The 10,253-nt window shown below is 44.9% G+C and overlaps 1 long non-coding RNA gene across 1 annotated transcript; it reads right to left on the bottom strand.

The window, feature by feature from the left end:
- Positions 1-148: 148 nt before the first annotated feature.
- On the bottom strand, positions 149-9,017 carry LOC131887783 (uncharacterized). Its single transcript, XR_009374061.1, has 2 exons — positions 8,282-9,017; positions 149-7,004 (listed from the first exon to the last, which is right to left on the bottom strand). It is a non-coding gene; the product is annotated as an uncharacterized LOC131887783 (long non-coding RNA).
- Between the last annotated feature and the right edge of the window lie 1,236 nt (positions 9,018-10,253).

Here is a 10,253-nt window from a genome sequence, read left to right on the forward strand (position 1 = left end):
CCCAATTTAAGCCCCCTAAATAGCGATTTCAACTGTACGAAATCATTTACATGATCCAAGAAAAGGAAGAACGGTCAGTAGATATGGAGATAGTGGATGTTCCTATACTCGACATTCTTTTATGAAATAAGAATCCGAGAAGAAACACTTCGCAGCAATTAATCTATTTTCATTCTCCAACACATGACAGCAAAAACAAACATGGAATAGCGAAGTTAAATTTAAACTTGCCCTTGTTGTGACAACCAGATTCTCGATCAGAGATCCAATATGTCAATGGAGAAAATAGTTTTCTTCCAGAGTCTTGAGCTATGGGCCCAAGACGAGAGATTTTTCAAATAGCTCTGCTTTGAAAACAAATTAAAGTCTCATATTCGAAGTTTTCGAGTATTTTCCCCCTGGAACACCATATTTTCACGGCAAATTGCGGCTGTGGCTGGTTGGTGTGCATCAATCCGTCGATCCGTCGATCCGTCCATGTTCAGTCAGCTGAGTCACACGGCGAGTCTTCTGAGGATCGACTGGACATCATTTGTTGTTGAAGCTGTTCGGCCGCCATCCGGACATCATGGCATCCAGATTCGAATCAGAGCTGACTGGCATTCCTCTCTTCTCTTCTGATTTCGTTTCGCATTCATTTCTTGGCATACGAGTGAGAAAAGGAGTATGAAAGGCTAGAGTAATGTCCAGTGGCAGACTGTGAATTTTGTGAATTTATGCCCACTTGAAGTAAAGGGTCAGTGTACTGGGTCCTAAATGGGTTGGATTTGAAAAAGAGGGGAACAATAGACAAAGAGGCCCGGATAGGTCAAGAAATTCGTCATTTTGACCCGGACATTTGGCTCCATTATCGGCGTGCCAAGTTTTCCGAGCTCGCTGTTCTTTCTCGTTCGTTCTCACATCATTTTGGGGGCGTTTGAGAACTGCCTCGTGGTGAATGTCTTCATTCTCTTACTTCTGCCTCCCATTTCTCCATAAAACAAAGGGAGGCTTGAAAGCATTCGAAAATGTCTTGTCGTTTCTTCTTCCCGCGTTCGTATCGTTTTTTTTTTCTCGAGGTGCCTGACCTTACGTCCGAGAATTGATGCACGGCGCATTTTCTGGACCTGAAACCGCAGACGAACTACCGATCTTTAAGAGCGAGCAGCACCCGGTGCCTAAGTTGTGAAAATGCTTGCTTAATTGTCGCACTCATTCCCAGTGCTTTGGCCAAATCAGGATGGAATATATTTGCCCCTCCTGCTCTGGGTCTTCGATGAACCTCACTAACGCTCGGACCCACGATCTTCTTGTGGTCACCCTTGACGCAACCCATGTAATAAGCTACATCGGCTACCTCGGCTTCATCCCATGCGATCGGCAGCCAAGACAATCAACGTTGAAGTGGAATTGCTGAAGTACACAAACACGCTCTAGTTTCAACTTAATGAGCTGATCGCCCCGGAATGTGACAATGAGAAACGGAGAAACGAGGGAAAATTCGAACGTTTCAAACCCTTCACTTGCTCGCAAGAAAGCGAAGACGAGGATGCGTTGTTGTTCTCACTGACTACAAGGCTCCGGGGAATCGCCGCATTAAATGCTGACCATTTTTCTTCTCCATGGCCCCGCACGACGACGGCATAGGGTACGTACACTTGACAGGCGAGAATCGATGTCAGGCGACGAAGCCGAGAACCCGGGTGGAAAAACTCGCAAATCCTGATTCTAATCACTTCGTTGTCTCTAGCAATGCTTTTACGCGCATAACCGGACACGGATTTTGAGCAATGTCCAAAGAGTATGTTCTTGAACTCTTTAAATCCACTCTGAAGATCTGCAGACAGGGCTTAAAGGCAAAGAAGAGAACAGAAGGGAAGGGGTAACTAGCCCGTACCAGTGGTTACGCCAGTCATCCTCCTAGCCATTCCATTCTCGTTTTTAGTGGTACATACATTTTTCCGACCAGGTCCATCTTGACAATCCCTCTTTCGCTAGCCATGTGTTGTTCATTAGGTGTATTTTAATGTTCTTGAGCTATGGCAGAATAGGTAATCTGCCTGGGGAAAGACAGAGCCGAACAAGCAGACCGTGGCACTAAGACACCACGTGGGGCTAATAAAAAGCACGGAGGTAATCACTAATCACCGCCAAACGGAAAAGCATAAGGGTGAAAACTAACCAAGTGGGGGTCGCTCGCAATTGTAATCAAGAAGTTCAGCTCTGCCTATGTCTGGGAAACATTGCAATGTTGAGAGATCCTGTTTTCAATGACATGGGAAGACAGAGGAAGAGCTAGCTGGCTTTAAAATGACTGCTTTTGGGCCCTATACCCGAACAGAGTAGAAATTATCGGCCAGCTTTAACCAACGTAAAGCATGAACCAAAATTAATCCAACAGATTGACCAGATGTATAGGACCAACCCTAACCAAATCTGAGGAAGTCTTTTTTTTGATTGGAGGAAAACGGAAGATCCCAAGCATTCGATATTCGTATTGGTTTAGTGGACCCGATCTATCTGTTTATGGTTTGAACTAATGTTAGTGGGATTGATGGATCAATGCGATTTTTTTGATCATTTGTGGTCAGCCTAATCTTTGGTAACGAATACCCCTGGCGCCCACAAGACACAGCCTGCTGGCTTCTAATGATTCCACCTCAATAAACAGAACACGGTTTGCCTCGTTTTACCGTACATACGTGTTCATCGATCTCTTCTAGTCTTGCCAAAGACCCCTCTTCACGTTCGAATGAGAGGAAAACGAAACATTAAACCTGAAAATGAGCCAATTGTGCAACCACACGCTTATTTCGTAGGTTTTTGACACACTTGTATGGTGTCCTAACTTTCTGTCAAAGGGCAGGAGAGGGGGGGGGGGTCGGGAAAGGCCCTAGCTGAATGGACCATTTCAAGAGGCAGCTGTTGAAGAGAACCAAACGATGGTGTAAAGTACAGATCCCACCGATCAATCTACTACACCAAATCTGTCTGCCATCTTTGGTTAACATCAATTTGGTTCCTGTTCTTTGTTGGTGCACATCCGCTATTTTAAGTTTGGAGTCGTGAATCAATGTTGTGACCAGTTTCTACATGCATGCATGTATGCATGTATGTATGTATGTATGTAGCGAAACATTTGGCACACTGTACACGCTCACAGATAGGAGAAACACGCGTTCTCTTTATCAGCTGTGAATCTTGCAAATATTCATGTAATGAGCCACTCAAAGCAGAACGTTATCATTATTTGCAACTCGAGAATCGACTTGCCATCATCACTTTTGGACTCGAATCGCAAGAAGCTCCGGTTTCATGACTTGATCCTGGCTCGATCCTGGCTCGATCCTGTCTCGGCCGGAAGATAAAGGGTGTTGATAAGACACCATTGCCGCCCCTCCCCGAAATGGATCAAGTGCTACTTTATTCGTAATTAGGGTACATCAATACGAATTGAGAACATTGATTTCCTCCCTCGCAGTGCTGCTAGAAGCAAATAGCTTTGAATAGAGTCGTTAGATGATGGTGATCACGAAAGATTGGGGTATGATCTTAATCTGGGATCGGGAATTTCACGCCGAGTTATTAGTTGGCGCCGCAGTTGAATTTGCAACATCGGTAGAGGCTCGAGGTCCTATGAGCCAGAATGAGCGATGACTGACTGTTTACCATTCCGTTTATATGTATTAATCGAAGCCAGAAGCTCAAAAGTGCATCGAGGGCTCGACCTCAGTATTGGAAATGAATTCAATATTGATTGATTTGTGGTCTCGCTGACAATGTCTCGGCATATGTATTGGCCTAAACATTCTCGTCAGCATTCAGTCTGTCCCTTCCTTCCCCCCCAGTTCGTTCGAGTTCTGTACAGTACGTTTTGCCCAATGTATTGAATGCATACTTCATTCAGTATTGCCAAGAGGGTCGACGTGTTGAACTCGCCGCGAGAGATCACTTCATTTGTCAACCTTGTTTATGAAGTGAGACGAGGTGATTAATTGTTGAAATGGACTTTTTGACCTCGTCGAGTGGTTCCAAATTAGGGTGACGACAGTTGAGCGGGTTGTTGATCCCTCAATAGCAATCCTTGACCTTTAGATTGGCACTCTCTCCTAAGGACAACGTACATTGTAAGAGGGCCAAGAAGACCGGCACTTCCGGCCAAGGAGACAAGATTGTGTTGCTCAAGGATCTGGCCTTCATTCATTTGCTATCCTATGCTTGCTGGCTAGAGAGCTAACTAGCTAGCTAGCTAGTTTCTTAGATGAATGGAATGAATGTCTGTGATCCTTGGTCACAACTTTTTTTGTGTTGTAGGCGAATTTATTTGCTGAAGGCTGGCGTCATTGCTTTTCCAGGGAAATTGTCCAACAAAATCATCATCATTCATGACGAGAAGAAGATAAATGTTTCGAGAGCTGCGAGAGAGGCAGAGATAAGTCCTGTACTGACACACATTTGCACATTTTTATGATGAATAAATGCAGCCAGCATCCATTGGCAGTATTCTTCAGTTGAATCGCTTGCTGATTGTTATTTTGAGCGAAAAGGAACCCGTTGGCATGGCTTTCAAGAGATTGGAAGCACTCGGGTTTTACTCAAGCTCGAAATTTATACTCTCAATAAAGGTAAGTACGTGAATGCTAAAATTATTTATATGTGATAACATGTTATCAAAGACAGTGATTCTAGCCTAATAAGTCGAGACAGATCGACACTTAAACCTGGGAAATCGTTATTTCGTTACAAAAAAAGGTTTGACTTTCGGTAGAGGAGACCCTCCTTGGCCATTGAAAAGTTGATTTTCAAAAGCTACGACAATGGAAGTGAGCAAAAGGGTAGGCAGTATGCTGAGTAATCCCTTGACTTGTCTCTTTTCTGATTTCCTTTCGACGCCAGATTCAACAATTTTATCGTCTATGACTGTTAACACAAGTGCAGAGAACTGCACTTCCACTCATTTCGAAAATCCTGGGGTACGTGTGCGTGTGTGTGCGTGCGTGCATTGCATGGAAACATCTAAAATGTCCTTGGTCCCCCCAACCAGACTGAACGTGGCAAATCTATGTTCCAGCCATATCTATTGTATTGCTAGGACCCGTTTGAGCAAAAAAATCTGAAACTCAAAGGTGGAAAAGAGCTAATTCAGTTCATGAATTAGTATTCAGTAGTATGAATCATACATAACATGTTTCTAAGATCTCATAACGAAAACATTGATCCCTTACTCCAACCTGGTATTTACTAATGACATTTTTCCACGAACTATCAGGTTCATCAATTCAATGCATTGGATATTTGACCAGCCTAATGACTCTCTTAACTTCGAACGAATTTCTAGCTTGGGACTCATCATTGTTGAAATATTCGTGCATACTTTTCCGTTGGGTTTAAAGTTCTTGTACCTTCCATACTTACTTAGAAAAAGAAACAGCTGAACAAATGACAAGCAAAGTTCCCGGTCAACTGAAGAATCAGTTTAGTCAGTCAACTAATCGGCTCTGAGGCTTCTATGGACTTTGAGGCTTCTCAGCCATAGGTGACAAATCAAGCTCAGCACTCAACGGAAATGATTTGATCTTGATTCATCGATTGATTACGTTTGTATGTTGACCCATCCAAAGTTCTAAGAATTGATTGCTCACTTAAGTATTTCGATGTCACCGCCCCCTTATGATGACTGAAACTGTTAACAACACAAAGTTCAAAGCTAATGGAGGGAATGCACACTCAGAAGGCTTGACATTTTTGTATTACTGTCGGTCGCCTTTTAAAACAAATAGAGCTCATCTCCGGAGTGGAACGCAATTTGAGAATTTGTTTGCAATAGCTTTTCAGGTTGAAAAGCATTGTTAACAAAAGTAGACAATGCTTGTCAAGCATCCTGTAGAGGGAACTTTTAGGGAACAGAGCTCAGCGATGGCTTTCAAGAAAATGCAATTCGTACTTTCGGCTTTGCCGGGGTGTGCAATATTGTATTACTATATACACGACTCCAAATGTTACGACTTGTGTCCAACGCACGTGAGAAGGCGCAAATATGTACTAGGCCATTATGAGAACTTACGTCAATCCCTTGAGCGATGAAATACTACTTGCTTACTTGAGTAGTTACGAATCATTTTGATGTCCACATTGGGACACAAATACGGGGGTTCGGTGGTAAATTTTATGAACTTCAAGGATTTGTCCGACTTTGGCCTGCCTGCGATGCAAGAGAACCGATGGGCCGACCTCAGAGGGGTCGGGAATCAGTTTGGAGATTGTCTGGAAATTTTGCATCCCGGTCTGATTTCTACACATTGATGGAGTGTCTACTATGCTCTCGGATAGTCCAGGAGGCGACTGGCGGAATGGGCCAATTAAGAACACCACATTGTGTGTAGATCACTAGAGATTACAAATCGGCTAATTATGTCGGCCTGAGATGTTGAATCCAGTACATGGATGGAGTCAACGACTCGGTCGGACTTCACTTCATTCATTTTGGGCTGCCTAAGGTCAGTTTCTTCGGCATGATGGGGCCAAAGAGGTCAGATCTGAGTTTCGACGTTCTTGCGAAGGATGTGATGATAGATTTCAGGAGAAATTTCAACGACAATTGGCCCTGGCATTCCATGGGAGCTAAATGCAACTTTCTGAGCCATAAGCTAACACAATTTTCTCACATTTCGTTGAGCTCAGGACAAATTTAGGGGGCCATTTCTCCCGTCCGGGGTGAGACTCGGAATCCGGGCATTTTTGCACTTGCCTTGGATTATCATGCATGCAATCCAGGTGGGTGGTCCTTGTTTCAAGAAAGCCTGATGATAGTTCCTTAGAATTTCCGTGGACATTAAATGCCGGGATAAGTATTCGTTCGGAATTTTGTGCATTACTCATGAACTCCAACGAAGAAGCGACCATTGGGGCTCGGATATCGGGGTTTACGTAGTCAGGGGTGCGTATGTTGGAATTCAACGAGATGGGTTGTTGTGAGCTCACCTTGCTCTGGCTTATTCCACAGTTTTGCTCGCACTTTCTTTTCCCTGGAAAGAAATATTGGCGACGATTTGATCGTTCTTTACACACTCAAACCAGACCGAGCGGGAATCGAAAATTTGAAGAATTTCAAAACCCCCAGCCGCCGGATTCCTTGGAAGCTGGTATATACGATGACCTACAAAACTTGTCGCACCACATTCCTGGGTGTTCCACTCATATATTGTCTCGTCCAATCATGTATATACACCATTTGATACGAATAAGCGCCTCATTTTGATTTCTCATGAAAACGAAGTTCCCCTTGTCGCCATCATTAGATGAGGGGAAAAACCTACTTCCATTTTCCTTATTCGCTTTACAACAAACTTTGTGGTGGATGGCTTTCCGGAGGAGGTTGCCATCTTATTCTCAACTCAATTGAAAAGATCTTTTCGAATGATGTCCTCCAGGAAAACGAGAGAATTGTCGAAGGGAAATGAGAGCAATTATCCAATCTCTTCCACCCCAAGAGCTTTGCAAGATTGCCCTCAATTACGGGACAATCTCGTGGAATCTGACCTTAAACCGCTTGGCAGCTTTTCCTCCAGCTGGAATTAAGCCGAAGCAAACCAAAGTGAAGAAAGAGGGTGCTTCACATATGCTGTCGGAGGGTGGGATTAAATTCTACCACTTCGATACCTGTGAGCTACCAATCTTCGAACACTCCTCATTGATGAAATGCTTTGTGACTCAATTGGTTGTTATCCCAATATCCCAAGCCAAAGTCGTGGATCGAGAGTGTTCAGGGAATTGCGACAATGTGGCAATGCGTGAATCGTCGACAAATGCTCGAGAATTCAGAAAATGAATGATCCAAACACGAATAATGAAGTAACATCCTGTGATAAAACATCCACTCCGGATTCATCCAAGCCAGCACTTGTGTCAGAGAGAGAAAGGCATCTCTATCTTCATTTGCTCGGAGCTCAAGGAGGTACTGTATCCTGAGTCCTCCCCTCTTCATATGAGATATTTTTCTTCTTCTTTCCATTTGCCAATCGACCACCTGGCTTTTTTACTGGTTGGACCAATTCTTGCTAAAACGACGAGCTAAGCAGACGCAAAGATGATGGAGAAGGGCCTGGTCGGTACGCGAAAACGGCGACAGGACTGGCCACCTGGTGAGGGGGATGTAGTCGATGTCGCCAAAGCACGGTACAAGTCCTCCGAGGAGCATGTGGGAAATCAAAGTGCCGCCCATACTAACACCTCGTGTCGATCCACAGGATGAACGACGGACGACGTCTACTGGAGAACAATCGGGTTGGGTATATCGACTTACCTCGACGAGATGTCTTGGATTTGAGAAATCCGTTGGCCTACATAACCCTCCTCCGCCTCCTGCTCCTCAAGGAACTGTAGACTCAAAAGACCTCCTCTGCTGGTAGATGGATCTATAGACACTTTGCCGGTTATAGAGCCGTGTTGGGTGCATGCACTCTTCCTTACATGAGCAAAAGCAGCTGATTACCAGCTAGCTACTTGGCTAACTGACTGGCTGCGTGGCTACTTTGCTCAGAAATAATGCACTTGACTTGGGTTGGCGACACCATGGGCGGCTCCATGCCTTTTTTTTCTCTCTTTCTCTCTCTCTTTCTCTCTCTTTCTCTCCGTTGTTTCTTCTCTCTTTCTCTATATTTGCCTCTTCGTAGGCGAATCTAGCATTGCAGACCTTGCATCAAGGTTCTTGTTGCAGCAGAAAGAGCCTGTATGAATGTGAGGATGTGTGGTGCGTGTTTGCGATAGAATAGTCCACTTCCACATGGGAACGAGAGAATAGATAGTGTATATAGAGAAGACGGATAAGAACAAGACGGTGGCCCTTGTTACAAGATCGCGCTTTCGGCAAAGTGGGAGCTGACGAACGAAGGAGGAGGCTTCAGAGTTTAGCGTGAAGGACCACAATCACGTCGAGTCCATGTGTGGCGTGTAAGTATGAGTATATTCCGAGAGAGTACGTATGTACGTATGTAGACTACTGTGGAGAGGATGGACAAACGGTCGACCGACGGCTGGGTGCCTGCCTGGCTGATTGCCGGTCTGCCTCCCGTACCCTTGGCGAAAAAGAAGGCTCTCGAAAGAATCATCTGGATTGATTCCTCGGCCTCCTCATTCATCATTGGTGAGTTTTCAAGCACACTTGTGAACAGATTTGTCGCCAACGTACGTCCCTATGAGTCGGATTGGAATTCCGGAATCTCACTTCCCCACAACCGGATGAGGAGCTATGGCTGAGATGGTTGAATGAAAAGGATTGACTCCGACACACCAGATGTCGTCATGTTCAGCTGCTCTGGTGATTCGGCGTTTGCTGATGAAACGGCTTCGCTTCAGCTCGAATCTCCACGTGCTCTTTCGCTCCTCCATTCTCCCATTCTCTCTTTCTCTCTCTCCTCCGCTTCTCTCCTATTCAAGATTCTTATGGACAACGAGGAGAAGGAGGAGGAGGAGGAGGAGGAGGAGGAGAGAAGAGGGAGGAGGGCGTTGTTGGTAGTGCTTGAAACGGACCCAATCTCCGACTCAGTTTTTCAACCGTGGTCCACTTGTTGACACCATCTCCACTAGCTTTCCCGTTCCCGCAGTACTAGTATTTACCCAACAATCCCAAGCCGCAGAATTCATATCGCATATGCGGAAGAGAACATCGAAGTGTGAGACTTTGAGTGCATGCACAGGGATCTGAAGTTCTGAGTGTCGGGAACATGAGAAACGAGAGCTTCCTTACGGCCGCAGTGGAGAGGTTGTGGAAATCCGGGGAGGAAATCTGGACCCTGAGTTGTTCATTCCTGTGGCAAGAAAGTGAGGTAAGATACGAACTGCCTCTGAAATTGGGACTAACTTCTGCACAAACACCTTTCAATGGAAATGGGATTGTTTCCAATCAAAATGACCATGAACACAAGAAAGAGAGAGATGGTCTCATTGTTTGATAGTCTTTACAATATTTTCTGTTATTTCAACGGCATTGTCGAGTTCTACCTTCACCAGCTTGCCTAGTCCATGGACTGGTGATGAATGTGGCCTCCGGTCCCCCCCTCCCGCCCCCTTCTTGAACCACCAAGAACATATGCTGACGTCATGTCTTCTTTTATTTGGGATTGTTCATCTATTGTAGGAAATCGTGCTCTCTTTTTAAGTGAAGCTTTGATTCGGGATTGCAAATGCACAACTACTACTACTTCTACTACTACTACCACTACTACTACTACTTCTACTGGCAAGCAAGCTCTTCACTCCTATCAGGCGACAACAAT

Source organism: Tigriopus californicus, chromosome 10 (assembly GCF_007210705.1).
Source record: "Tigriopus californicus strain San Diego chromosome 10, Tcal_SD_v2.1, whole genome shotgun sequence".
Lineage (NCBI taxonomy): Eukaryota > Metazoa > Arthropoda > Copepoda > Harpacticoida > Harpacticidae > Tigriopus > Tigriopus californicus.